The sequence below is a fragment of the Zalophus californianus genome, chromosome 7 (assembly GCF_009762305.2).
Source record: "Zalophus californianus isolate mZalCal1 chromosome 7, mZalCal1.pri.v2, whole genome shotgun sequence".
NCBI lineage: Eukaryota > Metazoa > Chordata > Mammalia > Carnivora > Otariidae > Zalophus > Zalophus californianus.
The window spans coordinates 109,003,425-109,028,100 of record NC_045601.1 but is presented as its reverse complement, the minus strand read 5'-3'; the positions used below and the strand labels follow the sequence as shown (position 1 = coordinate 109,028,100).

At 51.2% G+C, this 24,676-nt stretch overlaps 1 long non-coding RNA gene across 2 annotated transcripts; it reads left to right on the top strand.

The window, feature by feature from the left end:
• Positions 1-5,061: 5,061 nt before the first annotated feature.
• Positions 5,062-24,380, top strand: LOC113927112. Of its 2 annotated transcripts, XR_003521506.2 has the most exons (4): positions 5,062-5,196; positions 13,811-14,007; positions 14,119-14,613; positions 23,545-24,380. It is a non-coding gene; the product is annotated as an uncharacterized LOC113927112 (long non-coding RNA). The 2 variants fall into 2 exon arrangements; XR_003521505.2 differs by lacking the exon at positions 23,545-24,380 and having other exon boundaries at positions 14,119-17,644.
• The last annotated feature ends 296 nt before the right edge of the window (positions 24,381-24,676 follow it).

Sequence of the window (24,676 nt, the reverse complement as noted above, 5' to 3'; positions counted from 1 at the left end):
AGTCGGACTAGATGGCCTCTGGGAGACTTTCCTGTGTAAAATTCTAGGTTTGACTGTAATCATCAGTTCCCTTTATGGGTCATTGTGAAGCAAGAGCTCCTTCCTCAATTGTGCGTAAGGCTTGTCTGCTGAGAGAGGTGATCAAGTGAAGAGCACCTTCAAAATGACCTAGAAAGGATATGTCATCTTCAGGGGGGGACTCTGCAGCCTCTGGGAAGGATCTTTTTATGGAATCTGGGAAGTGGGAATGAAGAACAGGAATAACACTGAGTCCCTGCTCTGTACCAGGCCCTGCTGTGAGTATCCTACATGTTTTCTTGTATTCAGCGCTCACAGCGTCCCTGAAGTGTGTTCTCATGCCCATTTTACAGATGTGGAAACTGAGGCTCCTCCCCAAGCCCACACAGCATGTAACTATCTGAGGGAGGAGTGGGACAGATGTGTTTAACTCCAAAGATCAGGCCCTTCCCGTGGCAGAGAGCTGCATTCTCTAGCTGTCCTGGTCTGCACATGCCTGGCCGTGCCCTGCCCCTGGCCTGGGTGTCACAACATCCGGGCATGCTCTGGAAGCAGGAAAGGCATGTACGGGGCTATTGTGCCCACGCTACATCTGGAGAGCCAGAGAGGTGCGTGTGTGTGCATGCACGTGCATGTGTGTGAGTGTGAAGGACAGAGAACACAAGTGAGCTGGCGGAAGATTGGAAGCCCAAAGGGGAAACAAAAGAAAGAAAGGAAGAATTGAAAGAATGCAGAGGGAAAGAGCTAATACGCAGAGTGATGAGGATGACAATAATAACAATAATAATAAGGATAGCACAAACCTTGCCTTTTTTTTTTTTCCAAGCAGAATGTGAGCTGGAGCAGAGCTGAGGGGATTAATCTCTTAAAAAATAAGTGCCGTGTGAGGAGACAGGCAGTGATTAAGGTTTTAACTGATCAGTCTGCATCTGACAGTGAACCAGCTATTATCTTAACGGAATCAAACGAACATTCAAAGCTGTGCTCAGCCCCAAACATGAAAGGAGATGTCATCTGCTGGCAGCTCAGGGGGAGCCGAAGGGGAGAGAGGAATGGAGGGAGAAGGGAAGAGAGGGAGGGAGAGCAGCATGTCACAGGCGGGGAGAAGGGAAGCCGAGAAAAAGAGGAGTGTCAGGGCCACCACCGCCACCCAGGCCCAAAGCACAGGTGCGACTGTCCCACGCCCGCTCAGGACCTGCAGGGGCCCCACTTCCTAAAGGAACAAGAGGGGACGCTAGGTGGGACTGCCAGGCTCAGGGACTGACGTGTTGCTCCCGGACCAGACCCCTGCCTCTCCTCCGCGGCTCCAGCATAGTGAAGGCCCAGGACATTTTTCTTAAATAAATGAAAGAAAGGGAATGAGAGAAAAGAAACAAGACAAAAAAAAGAGAGAGAGTGCCTTTGTCAGGCACCTGGGTTCATTGCTCATTTAATCCTCCTGGCAGCCCCGCCACACGGGAGAGGGGAAGCCACTTGCTGCAGATTCCACATCTTGAATGAGGCCAGGCTGGGGTTTGGGCCCAGGCCTCTCTGGCTCCAATTTCTCCACTTTTTTCACCAGAAAGGGCGGGGAGAAGAGCAGAGACAGAACGGGGGAGCGCAAGGGCAAACCAGGGGGAGGCCCTGAGATCTCTGTTCCTGCATTTATGCCTCAATATTAAGCAGATGTCCCCTTCCCATTCCCTTTTTTCCCAGAGCAAGGGTACTGGGTGCAGAAGATTCTAGAAAAGGCTTGCCCTGGGTCCCTGGGCCAGGACCAGTGCCTAGGGCACGGTTTGTGCTCAAGTATTTGTCAGAGGAGGGCCTGAGGAAAAGGCATGTGCTCAAGGCCAGCCCGGCAGAGGCAAGATGGAGAGAACTACCTGGCACAGGCCCGAGGAGGCTTGCTCCGTCCACTGTAGCTCTGACCACGGGAGAGGCCTGAGCAAGGGATGGGCAGCGGGGTCCTCGCCACAGGAACGCCAGAGGGAACGCCGGGCCTGGGGCTGAGCCGGAGAGTGCCAGCCTGGTGGAGAAAGAAAGAGAGACATTGGAAGAAGAAAGGTTTAGAGACACAAAAGGAAAATGTTGGAAAAATCCAAAAAATTGACGCACACACAGGGGCCCTATACACGGGACACTTATTTTTCATGTGGACCTGGTTCTCTAACTCCACTTTCCTTCCCTTACCAACTCTCACCCCTTGAGGAAACATCTGTTTCTCCAAGAAAATAGACATATGGTCTTCCCCCTTTCCTCCTTGTCACACACTCAGTCTCTCTCTCTCTCTCACTCACATACACACACAACGATACACACTCTCTCTCACAAATCCCCCAACACACACACACACACAACAAATACACACTCTCACACACAAATCCCCCCCACACACACTCTTTCACACAAATCCCCCCAACACACACACAACAAATACACTCTCTCACAAATCCCCCAGCACACACACACTCTCTCACACACAAATCCCCCCAACACACACACAAAACAAATACACACTCTCTCACACAAATCCCCCAACACACACACACAAATACACACTCTCTCACACAAATCCCCCAAAACACACACACAACAAATACACACTCTCTCTCACACAAATCCCCCAACACACACAACAAATACACACTCTCTCACACTAATCCCCCAACACACACACACAACAAATACACATCCTTTCTCACACAAATCCCCCAACACATACATACACACACACACCAAATACACACTCTCTCTCACACAAATCCCCCAACACACACACACACACACCAAATACACACTCTCACACAAATCCCCCCAACACACACATACACACACACACACACACACACACACACACACACACGTCCCCTGCTCATGGTCTGACACTCTGGGCCTGCAGGCCTGGTCTGGGCCATGGCCCCCTCTGAGAATTGCTCTTTTTTTGTCCAGGTCCACACGAGGAGGCCCGCTGGGGTCCAGTCCATTCTCTGAGGCCCGGCAACCTTTCAGCCTGGCCCAGAAGAGGGGAGCCAGCGCAGCAGCCAGTAGCCAGGGACGGTGCGCCAAACGGGCAGGAGGCAGGTGGTCCCCCCAGAGCCTCAGCACTCCCCTCCCCCTGCCTCTGTCAGCCACTGCCACCACCCCCCCCCACATGCCCGTCTCATAGGGCCATCACTCTGTCTCTGACCCACTTGTATACCACTGCTAGGGGTCTCTTTCTAAGGCCGCCCAGATGGTCTCCCTCCCTTGTTAGAGACCTATCATAGCTCCCGTGGGCCTGGGAGGATCAAGTCCAAACTGCCCTGGCTGGGCTTGAAGGCTCCGCACTCTGCCCCTCCCCCTCCCCTCTGCCTGAGCTCCCTCTGCCCTCCCCCAGCACCTCCCCTTGCACAACCAAATCTTGCTCTCTTGTCCCTGAGCATGGCACACACCTCCTCTTGTTTTACGATGCAGCCATTGTTCCCCTCCCCTGGAGACGTGTCCCTCCCCACCACCTAGCCAGTCTCCTCTCTTTCAGGATGCCGAAGTGACCCTCGCCGCAGGTCAAACACTGTTCTAGGCCCTTTCTAGGAAATAAATCATTTACCCTTCCCTTGAGCCTTATGATAGATACATTTTACAAAAAGGAAACTGAGGCCAAGAGAGGTTAAGCATCTTGCAAAGATCACATAGACACATCCCAAAAGTGGCAGAGGTAAGATTTGAAAACAGGGAGTTTGGGGTCCGTCCTGCCGCTCAGAGGGGCCCCTCCCCTCCCTCCTTGAAGTTGCCAATGGGCTCCCAGCCCCCACGTCCAATCTCTTTGCCCTCCAACTTCCTTGAGTATGTTATCTGTACCTCTCATGGGCTCCTTAATTACACAATACCTTGAATTAGGACTTTGATCTCTGCGTGTGTTAATTTTATCTCATGAACTAGATTATTTATTATCAGGAGTATAAACTGTTTTTGCCGTTACTCGTGTAGCCCCACAGCAACCCCACCCCCCCGCCACCAGTTACCCGGCACAAGCACAACGCTTGGCATAGGATTAGAAATAAAAATAGCACCAGCTAACATGTAGTGAGTGCTTCCTGTGTGCCGGGCACTGTTCTGAGTACCTTCCTTGGGTCGATGTAGTTATACTTTGCAGATGGCAAATTAGAAAAACTAAGCACTTGTCTGGCTCAAGGTCATGCAGTGTGTGATAGCTTAAATTCTTAGCCATTCCCCCCATGAAGAAAGAGGTCGGATTTATTTCTCTTCCCCTTGAATGAAACCAACAATGCAGCAGAAGTGGGGCTGTGCCACTTCTGGGCCGAAGCCTCTAGAAGGCTTGGAAGCTTCCATTTGTGTGCTTCTGGGAGCTCCGAGCTGCTCTGTGCAGCTCAAGAGGATCACGTGGAGAGAAGAGGTCTTGAGGGTGCACAGAGAGCAAGAGGGCAGCCACCCCAGCATCTGGATCAGTCTTCCAGATGCCTGCAGCCCCAGCCACTGTCCAACACAATTGCAAGAGAGAGCCGTGGAAGAACCACTGAGCTGAGCCCAGCCAGCCAGAACACTAGGAGAAAGAGCACAAAAGTTGTTTTAAGGCACTCTCTTTGGGGGTGGCTTGTTGCACGCCAACAGGTAAGTCCTGTTATTATTCCCATTTCTCCGAAGAGGAAGTAGAGGGAGGGATATGGAGGTTACATGATTTCTGGTTCAAGGTCAGGCAGCTTTGTCAGTGGAGAGTGGAAGCTGAGGCGAGGGCCAAGGTCCTTGTGACTCAGAGCTTGGGGAGAATGACCTGTTGCAACAGGACACTTTCAGTTAGTGACCAAGGCAACAGGTTCTCGTGGACTGGGCACAGCCCCCAACCAACTGTACTCTGCGAGCAGACCAGGGGGTCATAGTCCGGGGGTGCTGAGAAGGCAGGCCTCTGAACACCACCCCTCCCCGGACACCCTCATTGATCTATTTTCTCCATAGAACTTTCACAGAAGCTTGTCTTTGAAAAATGTGTTCTCATTTTCAAACCAGTGGACCAGATCACCTCTCGGGCCCCTTCTAGCTCTGACATTCCAGAACTCCATGAATGAGTGATGGGAATGAACGCAGCGTGGATGATCAAACTGCGGGGGTCCCACCTGGATGAATGATGTGCATGGAGAGGGCCTGAATCCAGGAAGCATTGACCGACTTGGAATGCAGGGAGTTCTGGAACCTGGCAAGAGAAAGGTAAGGAGGCATGTGTTAGAGGCATCTGCAGGGATGAAAAAGGAGGGGAAAGGGTGGACCTGGGGGAGACGTTGCTGGGGGGGGGGGCAGTGTGGGTAGCTGACACTCACCATAAGAAGACAGTGTGGCATCGGGGCTGGGGTGGGGGCTTAACCTCTAAGCCTCAGCTTTCTCATCCATAAAATAGACATTATGGAGTAGCTATCTCATAGGCGGGCATGGGGTACATGAGATAATGCAGGTGAAAAATGTAACCCAGTGCTTCTTTTTAGGATACCTAGAGTGACTCGCATTAGCTAAAGCCCAGTAGCGTAGCAAACCCCAGGAGGCCCAGAAAGGTGCCCTCCAAGTGTCCCCAGATAGAGGTACACATAGAATGTGTGTGTGGGGAAGGGAAGTGGGAGAAGTAAAGCAGAATCTGAGGCTGATGGGGCTTGGGGCATCATGCAGAGAGAGAGCAGGGACATGTGGCAGGCACCCAGACACCTCCAAGCTTGCCAGGAGCTGGGCGCCGAGCAACAGGCTGTGAAGGAGACAGGTTTAGGGCTGAGACAGGGATACCACACTGATGGGGACGTTCATGAGGTCATGCAGTGGAATGAGCCACCTGATAAGGCTGGGAATGGATGCTGGAGGCTCAGGTTCCATCCCACCCTGAGATCCACCATGAGAGACTCATCCCTTTGACTTGTGGGGGTCCCCAGGACCTAGCAAGGATTTGGCAGCTCGTGGCAAGTGAGGCCCGGCCCACGAGTGACACAAGATGGGGCTTTCACCCTAGTGGCTGAAAGCACAGACTCTGGAGCCAGGCGAATGGGGTCCAGATCCTGATTCTGCCACTAACTAGTGGCGTGACCTTGGGCAGCTTACATACCCTCTCTGCACTAAATGCTGGGGCAGAAGTCATGGTTCCTGATTCCCTGGTACTCACAGTTCCAGCCAGAGAGACAGATGCTCAGAAAAAGCTTGCCAACACCGTATGGGGTGGGTGACACAGCCATTCATGAGAGGGGGTCAGTGCCGTGAACTGGAGCTAAGGGGGATGTCAGTATGTGTTCTTGGAGAGGTCTCCATGGACCATGAAATGCCAGCTGGGTTTGGAGAGATTAAGGGGAACATGTTCAGGGAGAGGAGAACCTAGCGACAGGGATGCAAACAGTCTGTCCCACCGGAGCAGAAGGTGGGATCCCGGGGGAGGAGCTAAGGCTGGAAGGGCCCTACGGAGCCAAAGACCTTGAAAAGAGGTGGAGGAGTTTGAAGCTCCCAGGTACATCCGCTCCCTCTGGGCTGAGGTAGGGGCAGGGGGGGCACAAAGATGAGTCAGGAGGACTCACAGGTGCCTCTGCTGAGGCTACACCCATGCCCATAGCCCCTGCCAGCCTCCCTGGGTCCCCAGGGTCAGGCCATTACAGGGCGAGATTTATCATGGGCAGGTGTGCTCCAAGACGGTATATTATCCAGGATTATGAACTGTAACAGGATAATCTCTCTAATGTAATTCAAGCTCTCGACATGGCTTATGGCTCCTTAATGTACCTCAGACTGAAGAATTACAAGAACATTCTCCCCCAAGCTCCCCGTGTCCCCTCCCTCCCTCCTCTGTCAATCCCTAAATGATTTAGGCAATTGCCTGAAGCCAGATCTTGGCATTTAGTCATAATTCAGTGCAGCTCAGTAAACATGATGGGCAAGGAGCTTTCCTGGCCTGCCCTTTCTCCCACGAAAGCCTGTCTTTCTTCCTCTGTCCAAATCCACCCCCACCCCACTCAGGGACAGGCTGGATACAGAACAATCCAGGAACCTCAGTTCCCTGGGACTCACCCTAAGATACCTTCCTGGGCACTCAGGCTTACACTGCCAGGTTTGGGCTTGGGGTCCCCAGTTATTCAGGATGATGCTCTCCTGAACTTCACACCCTCCAGACTGAGAAGATAACTCGAGAGCCACAGAATAGTATCAGAGCCAGGGATCTTGGGGGAATGTTCTGGTCCTGTGAATCAATGGTGTAAACTCATACCCCTCAGGGAAGCACTCAAATCTCCTGCAAGCCATCCCACAGAATAGTTTCCAAATTTTATTTTCTATGGTTTTGACCCTCCTGGGAAAAACAAAGACAAAACCTTCCCCAGAGAGGTCTGACTCCCACAGTCAGACCTCCTCATTTAACCCAGCTCCTTTCACTGCACAGGTGGCGATATTGTAACACAGATGGGTCCTTCCGAATCACAGATTATGTTTCTTGAGCACCTACTATGTGCCAGACATTTTCCTAAGTACTTTACATTCATTTAATGTTTCCGACAGTCTTTCAATTGGTGCTATTATTCTCCATTTGCTGGTAAGATAACTGAGGCTCAGAGAGGGGAAGTGGAGGCCACAGATCTGTTAATTTAGAAGCTGGGATGTGAACCCAGGCAGACTGGCTCCAGAGCCTATGTTTCCAACTGCTGCCCCACACTGTGCAGGGTCATATAAGCCCTTGAACCCTCAATCCAGTGCACTCCATCCACTGAGCACCCTGCTATAATGTAGCAATGGGACAGGGCAACAGGATCTTCTCCTGGCTCCTAGACAACATTGGTACATTTTCACAGTGGCCCTCCAGCCGCCTTTTGCTTTCCAGTCCCAAGGGGGATCAGAAATCCAGGCTTCCCCTCCTCCACCAGCCAGTGGGAAGGCTACTTGCAAGCCCCTCAGCTCAGGGCAGGCAAGCAGCCTCCTTCCTCTGCTGCATTCTCTGTGCCCAGCCCCCTCCTCATCCCTTATTTTAAACATAGAGCTAGAGGCCCCTCCAGGCTGTCAGGATCTAAGGGAGGCAGGAGAAATCTCCCTTCGGTAGTAGGGGACTGCAGGTTGGGAAGAGTTCCTCCTCAACTCAGCTCAATAAAAACAAGGCAATCTCGCGGGCAAATAATGGCACCTAACCATGATGTTCTTCTTGACCTTGGTGAACCACTTGGTCCTTGAGAGACTCATTGTTCTCATCTCTGAGGTGGGCTAATAATAGCAGCAAGAACTAAATTAGAAGATGCAAGTTAAGAAAAAACAAAACAAAACTTTGGATAAAGCACTCCATACTTGCAACTGCAACACACACACACACGCCCCTCTGGTTGAATTGGTCATTTAGCTGTGGACTCAGTTGTGTCCCCATGATCATTCCTGTATCCACACTCCAGTAAAAAGAGAAAGGTGAGTTGTCTATCTCTGATTTCTGGATCCAGAATAGATGAGCTCTAGGGTTGTACTAGCCACTCTGGATGCAGTCTTGGCATGTAAGAATGTTTGCCCTGGGAGAGACTGCTACATAGTCAGGGGGGGACCCTGGCAGATGTAGAGGGAATTAGCAATCTATAGTGTTTACTCACTGGGATGTATAAACGCATATGACACTTGGTGTCATGGAATGAGCACCAGAAAAGGAGTATATGAACACCTGAGTCATGGTCCTGCCTCTAAATTCCCTTTCCCTATACCTCAGTTTTCTCATCTGTAAAATGGGACGTGGGAGGAGGTCTCAGGTCCCTTCCAGCCTAACATTCTGTTTTAGGGCTTACTTCCTTGGCAGATTTCTCCTGCTCCTTTCTGACATCTTCAGATTTTTCCTCTCCTAATCTCTTCCTGCTCCCTTTTTGAGGTCCACCCAGCCCCATCTCTTCTTGCTCAGACACCTGTCGTTCCAGGAAGTGCCACGAGGGGGAGCCGACATTTGGATGTCTGGGGTCAGGAGGAAAGCCAACTTAAGTGTAAGGCTAGGGGAGGTAGCCAGCCAGTCCCAAGGGGGCCCGAGGACTGGGATTTAAATAGAAGGTTGAGGGGCCTAGGGATGGGGCTGTAAGCTACAAAGACCATTCTCTAAGCTCTTGAAGGCCTGAGATGTTGTTTTATCATATTTTTGTGTCCTCTGTTTTACACTTTTAAGTGCATATGGTGATTATTTCATTTGACCATTGGTCTAGTCTGAGAGTCATGCAAGACAGATGGAATTATCTATTGCCTCTACAGTTGGGAGAACTGAGGCTCAGAGAGATTCCAGGCTTACCCAGGGTCACACGGCCAACTTGGACTGGAGCCACTGATGGTCCAAATCTCCTGACCACTGGCCCAGGTCTCACTGTGCATGTCCCTGCCTCCTCTAGGGCCTTGGCCCAGGCCAGGCACACAAGGGACCTTCGGGGATGCTTCTTGAATGAATGGTAGGCCCTCTGAACTGGGGTGCAGCCTCCCTGGGGTAAGCCTCCTCTGCCTTACGTTGGTCAGCAGAAATGCAGAGCTAGCTGCCACCTCAGTTCTGCTTTCTACCCTCCACTCTAACCACCGCGAACCATAATGTTCACTCCCTCCCATGTTAATTCCACCATCAGGAAGTGCTGGCCCTGTGGTCATGCCCTTGCCAAGAGTCCGGGCCTCCTTTCTTTATCTGTCTAGTCTGGCTCAGGTATGTCAACTCCTCCAGGAAGTCTTTCCATCCCCTCCCACTGTGGGAAGAGCTGCGATCAACAATCAATAATTGTTTAAAAATCATTAGATACGAGTCTGAGCTTCTCCACAGTAGGAACTGAGTCTTATGCATCTCGGACTCCCAGCGCCTATCAAGAGCTCATGTCAGCCATCAAACCCTCACCTTGGGTATTGTCCTCCTGTCCCCTCTAGGGCGCTAGGAGTCATTGTGCCTCCACCCTGGGGACCTTTATGAAAAGGCATTTTAAGCATATGTGGCCCGAACAAATGAATGATTGATTAGCGTTCCCCTCCCCCTCTTATCTCCTCCTGATCCTTCAAGGATTGGGAAAGGTAACAATTCCATATTTCCAGAGATCCTCAGGCCACCTTCAGCCCCTCTAAACCACCAGCTCTCTACACCTTGTGGGGATGTTTTCTACAGCCAGCTTCCCCCAGGCTCAGCTTCTCCAGGTGACCAAAGGTGAGAGATGATCCCTGGGAGTGAGAGGAAGGGGGCAGCCCCTTCAGTGAGGGAGGGGCTCCTCCTCTTCAGTGAGAGCTCTTTCCAAGGTGTGGCGAGGACTCTCAGGCGGGCTGGAGGAGTTAAAATACCTGCGCTCCAAACCGAGGGCGCACGGAGAGGAAATACGGTAACCCTGCCCGCACGCCCCCTCCTATTGACCAGCTTCCCGCAAGCAAGCCTAGCCTGCGATGTCCCGCCAACAAAACCTGGCCTGTACTTCCCCACCCCACCAGGTGACGTCGTAGAAGGCCTAGGACGGGACATTTAGCAGGTAAGGTTTAGAAGAAGCCGTGGGACTCTCAAAGCACAGGGAGACTTTCACTGGATCCAACTCACCTGTGCAGGTAGGTAAGTTGGGCCCAGCGACGGAAGGTGACTAGTTCATTCCATTTACTCATTCATTAAGCAAATACTTACTGCATACCTGCTATGTGTGTAGCCCTGTTCTAGGACCGAGACTGCTTTTAAAAAGCCTCTGCCTTCATAGCATCTACAGTGTAGTGGGAGGAGACAGACAAATCATCATGTAAATATGTAGCATGTTACATGATGATAAATGCTGAGAAAAGCAGGGGAAGGGAGATAAGGAGCCTGTGTGTATTGGGGGGGTGGTCAGAGAAAACCTTAGCAAAATGACAGAGGAAACGTTGTAGGAATCTAGGAGAAGATAGGTAGAGGGAAACTCAAGTACAAAGGCCCTGGGGCAGAAGTGCGCTGTCCTGCCTGTGGAACAGTGAGGAGGCCAGTGCCTCTGGAGTGGAAGGATAGCAGAGGGATGGGAAGGAAGGGCAGAGAGGTGATCAGATCCTGGAGGGTCTTGTAAGGACCTTTTACTCTGAGTGAGATGTGCAGCTGTTAGAAGGTTTTGAGCAGAAGAGGCACATGATCTGACTTTGGCTTTAAAAGGATAACCCTGGCCGCTCTGTTGCAAACAGACTGAGAGGGACAAAGGATGCAGGGGGACAAGTTAGGAGGTCTGCAAGATTCCAGACAAGAGAAGATGGTGGCTTGGAATAGTGGGGGACGTGGGGGAAGTGGTGAAGAGAAGCAGATTCTGGACAGATTTCGAAGGCAATGTAAACAAGATTTGCTAAGGCATTCAGATGAATGATGACAGAAAAAGAGAGGAGATAAACTCCAAGATTTTCTTCCCCAGCAACTGGAAAAATGAGGTTGCTCCTTTCTGAGATGGCCAAGACGGACAGTAACAGATCTGGGGAAAAGATCAGAATTTCCCAGCTGTACAAGTTGAATTTGAGATGCCCGCTGGACAGTCAGGTGGAAATAGGAAATAGGATTTACAGGTCTGCAGGTCAAGAGAGAGGTTACAGCAGAGCTAAGAGAACAAAAAATCCGAAATCTCTGGATTCCCAGCAGAGCTCTTTCCACAGTGTGGCGAGGACTCTCAGGCAGGTTGGAGAAGTTAAATACCTGCGCTCCAAACCGAGGGCGCACAGAGAGGAAATACGGTAACCCTGAGCGCACGCCCCCAGCCCCAGCTGCCCCCACGCCGGAGCCGGGGGAGGTGGGGGAGGTTCGAGGACCCCGGCCGCGCGGGGAGGGGGCTGATAATCCAGGCGAGCTTGGGTGAGGCCGGAGAGGGCCCAGGGCTTGGCACGCACGCCTCGGGGGCGGGGCAGGGGCTGCTCGGACTCGGGGGCGGGTCTGCACTGAGGTCTGGGTTTCTTCTCTCAGCAACGGTCTTGACTCGTTTCCTTGAGCCACCGTCAGATATTTATTTAACCTCGCAGTTCAGCCTCCCGGGGGCCAGCAGGGAGGGATGGAGGCAGGGAGGGGAAGGCCGGTGGAGATGGGGAGCGAGGGGGAAACATTTCCTTCCCTCCGCACAGGCCGTGGCTGCCTCGCTTCCTCGTGGGGTAACTCCCCCCCGCACCTCCAGAGTCAACCAGCCCCTTGGGTTTCAAGAGAATTCAGGAATCACGCTAATCCACTTCAGCGGATTTTGTAAGAACTAGGAAACCAGGGTGGAGTAACTTGTCCGAGGACCTACAGTGAGTCTGAGGCCGTGCCAGGTCGCCAGTCTCTGGGGTCCCCACCCCTGGTCCATCAAAGGAGCACCCGCCGTGCCAGGAGGCTCGACAGACATGGGTCCTGTGCGAAGCCCCAACATTTGCCAACCTTGTGATTTGGGCCTAGACACTTCACCTCCCCGCGCCTCCCTTTCTTGGTCTGTGAAAAGGCCACACTTACCCTGCCTTCCGTGTCTTGTTGAGGGACAAATACTTTAAAAAAAAAAAAAAAAAGATACCAGCTGCCGAGCGCCAAGCCGAGCCTGGCCCTTCCTGTCCTGGGCTCCTCGCACAGGGCTAATGCCCCCCACCCCCAGCTTTGTAACACCATGCCGCTTGTCCTGTTGGCAGGGATGAGAGCTAGAGGGAGGAGCAAGGGGAGGCCAGAACCCAGCTCCCAAGCCAGAAAGGAGCCCCCAACCCCCAAGCCACGGTCCCCGCCAGTGGCTCAGGGGTCAGTGCTGGGAGCACTGGGGGAGGGGAAGCGGGGGCCAGGGGGAGCGGAAGTCCCAGCTAGGAGGCCCCATTTCCCCTACCTCCCTTCCCCCCGGGCCGGCCCCGGGGCAGGTGAAGAGGGGACCGGGCTCCGCTCCAGGTGGCGGGGCAGCGACGGGGGTGGGGAGAGGCAACAATAGTACTTTTATTTGGGACTGTTTGGCTCGGAGCGGGTGGGCGGAGGAGGAGGCTGCCGACGGGGCTGCGGGGGAGGGGGTGGTCAGCGGCATCTGGCTACACACCTGCTCCTGCTTAACCCTGTGTGTGCTGGGGCTGGGCGCGCGGCGGCGGAGGGCGGCCTGACTGCGGGGAACCAGACCCAGGCCGCGGAGTGCCCGCGGGCCAGGACGGCCAGCCTCCGGGCTCCGTGGCCCGGCCCGGAGTCTCAGGGCGCGCGGGAATGGGGATCCCTGGCGGGACCGTGGGGATGTCCCGTACCCTTGGCTGTGCCCCTCGACCTGCACTGGCCTCTCCGGCCACAGCCGGCGGCTCCGGAGTCTGCCTCCAGCGCGCCGGCGCGGCTCGGGCGGGAGAGGGAAGGCGAAATGTGGTTCCAGGGCCTCGGCGCGGATTCCCCGCCGCCCTCGGGCCATTCCGGGAAGCCGGCCTTCCGGAGGCGGCGCGGCGGCCACGGCCATGCCAAGGGCGCGGGGCGCGGGCCAGGCCCAGCGGGCGGCCGCCGGGCGGGGAAACTAGCGCTGGGCGCGCCCTCTCGCGCTAAACGCTTCCAGGCGCGGCGCTGCAGGTGAGCCGGGGCGCCCAGCGCACCCCATCCCAGCTCCCGGCCTCGCCGACGCTCCCTGCCGGCCGGGCGCCTGGGCCGTCGTGCCCCGCGCTGCACCTGCCCGCGCCGGGACCCCTGCCCGCCCGCGCTACCACCCCCTCCCACCCCGGGGCGGGCGCGCTTGCCCGCCGCACAATCGGAGCTTGTTTGTGGGCGGAGGAGCCGCGCCGGGTGCGGCGGCCCCGCGCCAGCCCACTGATCCCATAAAATATTATTTGTGTTTAAAAATTCCAGTAATTGGCTATGCAGCCGCTTTTTCCGAGCCCCTTGCCAAGCGCAGTAAAATCTCGGTCCGGCTGGGGTTATTTTCATCATGCAAATTCCCATTTCTGTAAACAGGGTTAAAGCCCCTGGAAGAGGCCGGGCTGGAACCAGAGAAGAAAAGCCGAAGGATGTGTTCTCCGGAGTCTGGGAGGTGGTCAAACTGGGTCTCCATTCCTGTGATGACCTGGGTAATTGCGGAGAGTTATCCAGATAATCCACCCCCATCCCCCCCAATCGCTTTGCCTTGAAGACCCGCACCTGGACTGTACTGGGTAAAAATCCCTGGTTTCCTTAACTTTCCCTTCCCTTTTCTCATCTGAACAACTTACATCATCAAACATGGAAGCATAATATTCTCTCTCTCTCTCTCTCTCTCACCACAGGAGCAAACTGAGGCTCAGAGAGGAGAGGGACTTGCCCAAGATCACACAGCAATTTTGTGCCAGAGCCTGGGCTGGCACATAGCTTGCCCGACTGCCTATCCGTCAAGAACCCCTGTAGGGCTTGGAAGAGGAGGCAGCTGGTGCCGGTGCCCAGTGCAGCCAGCACAGAGAGCCCCAGGGCCTGGCTCTGGGATGCTGACTGTGGGCACAATCACTGGGGGGAAGACACCCTCCCTTTCCAAACATATACACTTCCTGTCCCTCAGGAGTTGGGAGCAGCCTGGAGAGGAGGAGGAGGAGGAGGGAGTCCTCCCCAAGGCCTTGGAAACCCTGAGTAATGGACAGGGGAGCCTCTGCCCTTCTCCACCCAGGGATGGCTGTTGTCTGTAGCAGGGAGCAGGAACCCACCCACGTGGGAGGAATGGATTTCTTAAACAGATGCTGAAAGAGAGCCCAGATTCTGAAGCTGGCAGGAGAATTGGGGCTCCGAGAAAAGTAAATAATAGTGTATTATTTGTAATATAATACTGTCTTATATGTAATGTATTATAGCTGTATTGTATTGAGCACTTAGTATGTGCCAGGCACCACTTCACAGTTTGCCTCATTTTAACCCCTACTGCAAGTGTAGGAGGCAGGTATTCATATTCGAACCACTTTCTCTTTGTTTTGTAAGTGGTCAAGAAAGTATATTTGCAAATAAAAGCAATAGTTCCAGTGCTAGAGAGTTTCTACAGGTCACCTGATCCCAGGATATTGTACCCACTTTCCAGGTGAAGATACTGAGGCTCTAGGAGCTTAAGTCACTTGCCCAAGGTTGCCAGTAAAGAAAGCCCTTTCTGGGGGATTTCTGTGAAGGGAAGACCTCTGGGTTTCCTTCTTTCCTTCACCAAGTCCAAGTTTTCATGCCAGCCCAGCCTCCTTCTGCCTTCCACCATTGCCCCTGCAAGCTTTTGTGCAGGTTACCTCCTTACCCTGGATGTCCCTTCTCTCTTCTATTCTCAGTCTTCCCCATCACCTCCTCTTCTTTGAACCCGAGGCCCCTCTTGCCCCAGAGGCTGAGGAATATCTGTGGAGATAAATTCCATGTGCCGCAGCACTTAGACCACTAACCCAGGCAGGTTAAGGAAAAGCAGGTTCTAGAGCTCATTGCAGAACAACAAAACTTTTCCCAAGAAAAGTGGTTATGTGCTTGGTAATGCCTCCCCCATGCTCATCCAAACACGTACACACACTTACCCCAAAAACAAGAGTCCCGGTTGTGGTTAAAAGGAAGAAGACATTTCTTGTGGTTCGGGATTGTCTTACTCTCAGCTTCCTGGTGTGGGGAGGGCTACATCATGGTGGCAGTGTTGGGGTGGGGGTGGTCCTTGTTGATAAAGGAAAGGGAAAATGGAAAAGAGTATCTAGTGGATTCAGAGGGCACCCGCAGCTGAAGACTCCAGCTTGACGAGGTATAAGAGAAAGCCAGTTCCCAGAGTCCCAGGGGCCTCTCAGGGGTCCCTAGAGGTCACACCTCCCCCTTGGAGCTCTCCTCAGCCCTCCAGATTTCCTGCCTTCAAGGCTTGCTTCCTGCTCAAGTGGGGCCTTGAGTGTGTTATGCTCAGGTGAGGGGCCCCCTCCACCCAGCATTTTGAGGCCTGGACATGGGTTTGGGGCCCCAAGGGTGTATGAAGTATGCTTCTTTCTAACCCCAGGACCTAACAGCCTCCTTCCCAGAGCCCATCACAAGCATTAAAAAGTGGGGCTACTGCCTCAGGGAAGAAAGAGCTACCCAAATGAGCCAAGGGCTCCATCTTTGAAGCCATCTGTGGTACAGGATCTAGGGGAGATTGGGGTGCGGTGGACTTCCAAGGAGCTGCTCAAGCCAGGCTTGAAGTCACACTGGCTTCTTGGGGTGTCTGACCCTTGAGTATGATTTCACCTGGAACTGGGAGGCACAGCTGGCACCTTTGGGCTTGTTTCTTTTGGGACCTTGAAGGGCTCACACAGGATACCCGCCCCCTCACAGTCCCCTCTCTTCTTCTCCCCTCCCCCACCCCTAGAGGGAATGATGGAGAGGGGTAGGTGCCGTGACTTGGCATCCATTTGGCAAGTACTTCTCAGGGACAGGCAAGATCAAAGATGACTATAAGTCCTAATCTTAGGAAGAAAGATATATATAAAAAGAAAAAACCCACTCTGGTGCAGTAAGGATCTCAACAAGCATAGCTTACACACCAGGCACGAGCTCTGCACTCAACCATGAGAGAGGAGTGGGGGGCTACAGGGCCTAAGGGAGGAAGGCTTCAAGGTGAAAGTAGTCAAAGCTTTGAGCGGGGTATGTGTGGCAGGACATCATCCTTGCCTTCTGCCTGTTTGCTGTGTCTCTCTGTCCCTGACTCCTGTTCAGGGACCCTGGTTTCCTCTCTGTCTGGTCTCTCTGCCTCTGTCCCTCTCGGGAGTCCTCGGTCACTGCTCCTAGTGCCCATCTCTGCCACTGCCACCTCTTTCTGTCTCCCTCCCCACCCTCATCGGACTTTGCTTCCCCTTTTGTTCGGGAACCAGACTCCTCCAAGTGCCCAGGCAGCAGTCCGGGTGGGGGCTGATGCCTGACGCAGGTCCTCCAGATAGCAGGCCCTGTGATGGGAAGATGGGCCCCTCTCTGAGCCCCTCTTGGGGCCCCATTTCTCTGAGTAACATCCTGAGAAGAATGCTCCATCCCTCACCCACCCTAGTCTCCCGCTCTGCCCCTCAAATCCTCCCCTCTTCTTCATCTAAGGAGGACCCACCTCTTTTGGGGAACAGCCCCACATGGAGCCTCCGTCAGCCTCCCACCTGACGACTCTCAAGATAGGGATATGGTTTCATCCCAAGTCTGACCCCAAGCCTCTGCTGAGGGATCTCACCCCTCCCAGGTCCTGTGACAGCTGACCCAGTACCAGTTTGGTCTCTGATTTCTATCCAACGCCCCACCAAGGACTCGCCTCTCAACAAGTACCTTCTGCCATTGAGGCCTCCTCCCTGGGAATGTGGGACAACTCCTCACCCTGCCCCCATTTCAAAATAAATAATTCTGCCCGATGAGCCAGAGTCTGCCTCTTTTCTCTGTCCCAAAAGAGAGAGACAAAAGGCATAACTCTGAGTGCTTTCAGATGCACTATTTCATTCCATCATCACAGTGGTCCCGAAAAGATGAAAATATGTTCAATTTTGTAGATGAGGAGACTGAGGCGCAGGGAGATGGCTCCTTACCGAGGAGGAAGAGTGAGGATTTGGTCTCGGGTCTGAGTCTGAAGCCCACATCTCTTTCTCAGAGCCCCACAGTGATTTCCTGGAGGCAGATCAATGACAGTACCATGGACCATGGACGGGAGAGAGGGAACTGGCAAGACCTTGAACTCTAGCATTTGGGGCAGGCTTTTGCCAGGTTTTCTTTGAAGACTTGGGGCCAACTGCCCTCATGTCCCTGTCCTGAAACCTCATTCCCCCCCCCAATGTTGCTCAAGCCTAGACAGGCAAACTAGCCCCCCAATTCTCCTGCCCAAGACACAGATGATGCAATTAGGTCTCTTCCTTCAAAGCCCAATTCAGTGGCACCTGGGTGGCACAATTGGTTAAGTTTCCGACTCTTGGTTTCGGCCCAGGTCATGATCTCAGGATCAGGACTCCAGGGTCTTAAGATCAAGCCCCGCATCAGGCTCTGAGCTCAGTGAGGAATCTGCTAAAGTTTCTCTCTCCCTCTCCCTCTGCCACCCCGCTTGTGTGTGCGCACCCTCTCTCTCTCAAATAAATGAATAAATATTTAAAAAACAAAGCAAAAACAAAGCCCAGTTCATAACTAATTACAGTATATACACCTAATGGGAATCCTGATTCAAATAAGCTGAAAGGAAGATCTATTTGACACAAGTGTAAATTGGAACCCTAGATATTTGTTGATATTAGAGACTTAATTTTTTAAATAATATAATTTTTAGAACAGTTTTAGATTTACAGCATTACAGCATTTACACTACAGCAAAATTGAGTGAAGGGTAGAGCGGCCACACCCAGTTTGCCCTCCTGTGAGCAGCTTACATTGAGATGGTGTATTTGTTACAATTCATAAACCAATACTGATCCATTATTATTAACTACAGGCCATAGTGCATTCCAACCTCCTTAGTTTTTACTTCACATCCTTTTCCCGCGCCAGGATCCCATCCCGGACACCACATTGCATTTAGTCGTCATGGGTCCCTAGGCTGCTCTTGGGTGAGTTTCTTAGACTTCCCTTGTGTTCGATGACCTTGACAGTTCCCAGAAGTACTGGTCAGGTATTTTGTAGAATGTCCTTCCATTGGCCCTTGATGTTTTTCTCATGATAAGACTGAGGTATGGGTTTTGGAGAAGAAAATCACAGAGGTAAAGTGCCACGCTTGTCACACCGTATGAAGGGTGTGTACTATCAACTTGCTAGTGTGCTTATGACTGTTGGCGTTGACCTTGATCACCGGGCTGAGGTAGTACTTGTCAAGTTTCCCACTGTAAAGTTACTCTTCCCCACCCCCCATAGGTGCTCTTTGGAAGGAAGGCAGTATGGACAGCCCACACTTGAGGGGTGGGGGATTATGCTGTCCCTCCCTTGAGGGGAGAGTAGCTATAAATTATTTGGAATTCCACATGGGAGATTTCTCCCTTTTCCCTTATTTATTTATTCGGGGTTTTTTTAACTGTTTTTTTTTTTTTATTTTTCTTTTTCCCTTTTTCAACCAACATCTTATCAATCCCTTCTTGAAAAAAAATTTTTTTATTTTTCATTTTTAGAGTCATATTCTATCCCTTCATAGTAGATACCTTTATTTTTGGCATATATATATATATATATATAAGTTGTTCTCTCTTTAAAATTTTGAGATACAGTTTCTTCTAACAGATCAAAATATACCCTAAATCACTAGTGTATGGCTTTGTTCTAGTGTCCTGCCTGATCACCTTCTCTCCCTTTTTTTTTTCAAAAAATCTTCTTTCTTTTTTCAAACAACTTCTTATCTTATCCATTCCTTTTATAAAATCTTTTATAATTTTTATCTTTACAGTCATCTTCCATCCCTTCATTGTATCAACCCTTATTTTGTACATATATAAGTCTTTCTTTCTTTAAAATTTTAGGAGGCACTTTCTTCTAACAGACCAAAATACACCCAAAATCTAGTGTGTGGCCCTGATCTATGCACTAGCCTGATCATATTTGATCATATTCTGGGTTTTTTTTTTGTTTTGTTCTGTTTTTGTTTGTTTTTATCTTTTTCTTTTTTCTCTCTCTCTTTCTTTTTTCTTTCTTTCCCTTTCTTTTCCCCTGGTTTCAGGTCTTTTCTGATTTGATTAGAGTAGATTTGCTGGGGACGTTGTTAACCTGTTAGCATTTTGTTCTCTCATTCATCTATTCTCCTCTGGACAAAATGACAAGATGAAAAAAATCACCTCAGCAAAAAGAACAAGAGGTAGTACCGTCTGCCAGGGACCTACTCAGTACGGACATTAGTATGATGTCGGACCCAGAGTTCAGAATCATGACTTTAAAGATACTAGCTGGGCTTGAAAAAAGCATGGAAGTTATTAGAGAAACCCTTCCTGGAGAAATAAAGGAACTAAAATCTAAACAGATCGAAATCAAAAAGGCTATTAATGAAGTGCAATCAAAAATGGGGGCACTAACTGCTAGGATAAATGAGGCAGAAGAGAGAATCAGCGATATAGAAGACCAAATGATGGAAAATAAAGAAGTCGAGAAAAAGAGAGATAAACAACTACTGGATCACGAGGGCAGAATTCGAGAGATAAGCAATATGATAAGATGAAACAACATTAGAATAATTGGGATCCCAGAAGAAGAAGAAAGAGAGAGAGGGGCAGAAGGTATATTGGAGCAAATTATAGCAGAGAACTTCCCTAATGTGGGGAAGGAAACAGGCATCAAAATCCAGGAGGCACAGAGAACCCCTCTCAAAATCAATAAAAATAGGTCAACACCCCGACATCTAATAGTAAAACTTATGAGTCTCAGAGACAAAGAGAAAATCTTGAAAGCAGCTCGGGAGAAGAGATATGTAACCTACAATGGTAGAAACATTAGATTGGCAACAGACCTATCCACAGAGACCTGGCAGGCCAGAAAGGACTGACATGATATCTTCAGAGCACTAAACGAGAAAAATATGCAGCCAAGAATACTATATCCAGCTAGGCTGTCATTGAAAATTGAAGGAGAGATAAAAAATCTTCCAGGACAAACAAAAACTAAAGGAATCTGCAAACACGAAACCAGCCCTCCAAGAAATATTGAAAGGGGTCCTCTAAGCAAAGAGAGAGCCTAAAAGCAGCATAGACCAGAAAGGAACACAGACAATATACAGTAACAGTCACCTTACAGGCAATACAATGGCACTATATTCGGTTATTTTTATCAGTGTGGACTCGGAAATATTTATTTTATACTTTGGGTAATCTAATACTACTAGATTTTGTCGCTTAAATTTTTCCAACTTTGGCCATCGAGAACTATTTCAGTTGCCCTCTGGGTCTCTCTGACACCTCTCCATCAATGTGGGATTTTTGCTTTTGCTTTTGTTGTGTTTCACTTAAGCACATCCATACTTTCTGGCTCTATAAGACGCTCCGAGTTCAGCTTGTGAGTGTCTTGCCCCCGTCCTCAAGTCAGCCATTTCTCTAGGGAGCCCTGGTTGCTTTTACTGGAGAATAATCTGGGGGCTAGGTGTACTTGATGCCAGGGTTAAAGCCTTAATATTAATGTGTTATGTGATAATGGTATTGAGGTTATATTTTAAAGAGCCCCCTTTTTAAGATACATATGAAATATCTGTGGCTGAAATATGTCTGCAATTTTCTCCAAAATGATGTGGGGGAAAGATGGGACGAGATTGGCCACGAATTGCTCATTGTCGAGGCTGGGCGATGTGATCCATAGGGGCTCTTTCTACTGTTCTGTCTACTTTAGGATATGTTTGAAATGTCTGGAGTAAAATTTCAAAATAATAAAACAAAACTCAGTCCCAATCACCTCCTCTAGAAGCTGTTCTAGATTACTCTCACATGGCCTGGTAGCGGCTCCTTACTCTGTCTGGGCAGCAGTGGAATGGGGCGCCTCCTCAGAGTGACGCACCCACTGCAGCCTTCCCTGTCTGGGGGTGCTCGGCACTGGACGGGAAAAGCTGCTCCCACCAGCTGTGCCCAAGGGGTACCTACAGCGTGGCCAGCGTGGTGCCAGGCGTTTTCACAGACAATTCCAAGTTACTCTTCTTACAGTCTCAGCAAGTGGGCATTATTCCTACCCCGAGTTTACAGATGAGGAAACAGAGACCAAGGGACTCATAGAATATCCCCGACCATGTACTTTCCAACAGGCAGAGCTGGCCCCTTCTGAACACACACAGGGGGAGGAGAGCTGTGTGCTAGGGCTTTTCCATTTGCCCCTCCGTATCCACCCTCCAAACCCTCATGCCTTCCTCTGCCCCTAGAAGCTGACCCTCTGGACAGCATTGCTCAGCTCTCCATCCTCTGGCTGCCCTTTGGGTTTGGCCAAGGGAAGCACCAGCAGAAGATCAGAAGATGGAAGAGAGAAGTGGGGTGTTGGCTCCCCCAGTGATCTCCCTGCTGTGCAGGGACATGTCCTACAGCATTGGCACTCACTGACTTAGGGAGCTACGCCTCCCCTTCCCTTCATCTCCATGCCCACCTAACAGCTTCCCACTGGGCATTTGGCGTTTTTATCCCTTGTTGGTTCCCTGCATTAAATGCTCCTCAGCCCCCTGGGCTGGGGCTGCTGGTATATCTGCCTCCACTGAAGAAGGCTCCACTCTCAGCTGATGGTCACAGAAGTCCTAACTAGATGTACCGGCCACTGCGTGGAAAGGAGACAAGAAGGGTCCAGAACCAAGGATTGGAGGCAGGAGTTTTCCTTTAGGGCTGAGATCTTTTAATTTAATAAATGTGCTGGGCATTGTATTCTGCTTTCTATGTCACTGTCCCCAGCGACAGTCCCTTCTATCACCTCTGGCTTTTCTTCTTCTTTCTTCCTCTCTCTGCCCCATTTCCAATGTCTGTCTGCATGAGCCTCTGTCTCATCCTTTGCTGATTTTCCCCTCTCAGTGTGACTTGGTGTCTTTCTATACTTCCCTGCCTCTGATAGTCTCACCTGTCCATCTGTCCCTCCCTCCATGCCTGGCTCTGCTTCTGTCTGCACCATCTCTATCCACCACTGCATTTACCCTTAAAATCTCTCTTTGTTTCTACCTTTCTGCCCCTATTTTGTTGTCTGTTTCTGCCTGTCTGGCTGTCCCTCTCTTGTCCCAGGGGACTGACTTTGCCCAGGCATTCTTCGAGGCCCCAGCAGAAGGAGCAGGGTCCCAACAGGAAAGCAGATTTACCTCCAGTTGGTTCAAATGAAAATATGTAAAGAAAGGAATCTTTCCAGAGTTAAGAGGAGGAATTGGGAATGTTAAGGCACCAGAGACAAGCAACATGGGATGCTATTACCACCCAAGGTCTGAGGGGTCAAGGGTGCAAAAGTGCTGTGTGAGTCCCTTGAAGGTGAGAACCTGGCGGGGGGGAGCTGCCTGCAGGAGCTGCAGTCTTGGGGTGATGGAACCACACGAGAAGTGTGGGGCTCCCATCTCCAGCCCCCTGCTGGCTACTCCCATTGTCTGGACCCAACAAGAAGCCAGAGGGCTCAGCCTCCCCTCCCCTGGCACAGAGCAGAGCAGAGAATAGAGAGCAGACAGTCCAGGTGCCAGGGACAAACAGGATAACCAGCACATTGAGTGACCTCCTCAGAGTCCTGGCTGAGCAAACCCTTTGCCCACTAACCTCCAGGGCAGCCTCCTAAGCCCTCCAGGGAACCAGTGTCTGAGGAACTGAGGTTGGAGTTCTCAGCCCCGCTCTTTACTGTCAAGGCCATACATTTCTCAAAGCTCAAGTGAGAGGATGCTGTGATCATCTGTCCCCTTACTCCCCCAGGCAACCCCTGCTTTGCTAGTGTATCAATTAGGATTAGGTTTTTGCAAGTGTCAGAAAATCCAAACTAACAGTTGCTTGAAACAGAAAATAGTTTATTTCCTTCACACATACAGAAATCCCATATATAGGGGACCCCCTGGGTGGCTCAGTCGGTTAAGCATCTGCCTTCGACTCAGGTCATGATCCCAGGGTCCTGGGATGGAGTCCTGCATGGGGCTCCTTGCTCAGCGGGGAGCCTGCTTCTCTCTCTGCCTGCTGCTCCCCCTGCTTATGCTGTCTATCTCTCTCTCTCTCTCTGACAAATAAATAAATAAAATCTTAAAAAAAAAAAAGAAATCCCATATATAGGAAGTTCAGAGTTAGGTGGGTAGGTTCACAAAGTCATTAAAGATCCAGGCTCCTGCTATTCTATTGCTCTGTCTTCCCCAGGAAATGGCTTCTACCTCATGATGCAAAAGAGCTGCTCAAGCTCCAGCCATCCCACCTTCAACTGAGTGAGCAGCAAAAAGGAAATTCAAAGGATTCTCCTTTCATCTGAGAAGACTTCCTGGGAGGCCCACACACTTCCACTGGATATATGGGCTAGAACCCTGTGTCATGGCCATGAGGAGCTGCAGAGGAGGCTGGGAAATATAGTCCTCTTTCTGAGTGGGAACATAGGCAACAAAAGAATTGATTCTATTACTAAGGAAGAGGATGAGAATGGACTCTAGCAGTTTCCACCACAACTGGAATGGTTGGTGCTGCGGGATTTGGAGACACGGAGAAAGCAGAGGGAGAGGGTGCATGGAGCAAAGGTTAAGGAAAAGGAAGACACTCAACCTCTCACCCTGTCCTTCCTTCCCTCAGGGACCTCCTGGCAGGAAGCCTCCCCAACAACCTGCAGCTAGGGTGGACTTTCCTTCCCTTGTCCCCCGTGCGGCCCTGGCTCACAGTTCTCACTGACATACTCTGCCGAAACCACCCCACGGGGCCAAGACAGGCAGCCACTTTCCTGTCCTTAACTTCCTCTACTTCCCCACGCATGTGACATGACAGAGGCGTCCTCATCATGGGAAACTGCTCCTCTCCTGAATCTCCCAGCTTCTCCCCACCTCCTTGCCCCTGCTACTCACAGCCTGGGCCCCCTCCTCCCACTGGCTGTTGCTGGCCTCTCTTTAACCCTCCCCGGTAGGCTCCCTCCGTGCCCAGGCTGGTTGCCCCTTTTCCCTGTGGTCTCATCCAGGACCACGGCTTTAGAGACTCCATTGCTTAAGACCCTAAAATGTTTCTAGAGGGGAGGGGGGTGGGGGGATGGGTTAGCCTGGTGATGGGTATTAAAGAGGGCACATTCTGCATGGAGCACTGGGTGTTATGCACAAATCATGGAACACTACAACAAAAGCTAATGATGTAATGTATGGTGATTAACATAACAATAAAAAAATTTTTTTAAAAAGACCCTAAAATGTGATCTCCAGCCCTAACTTTTCCTTCCTGACTCATGTCAACAACCATTCACCTCCCATCCTCACAGACTCCTCAGACAAAACAGAACCCAGGGTTCTGGCGCTCCTCCCCA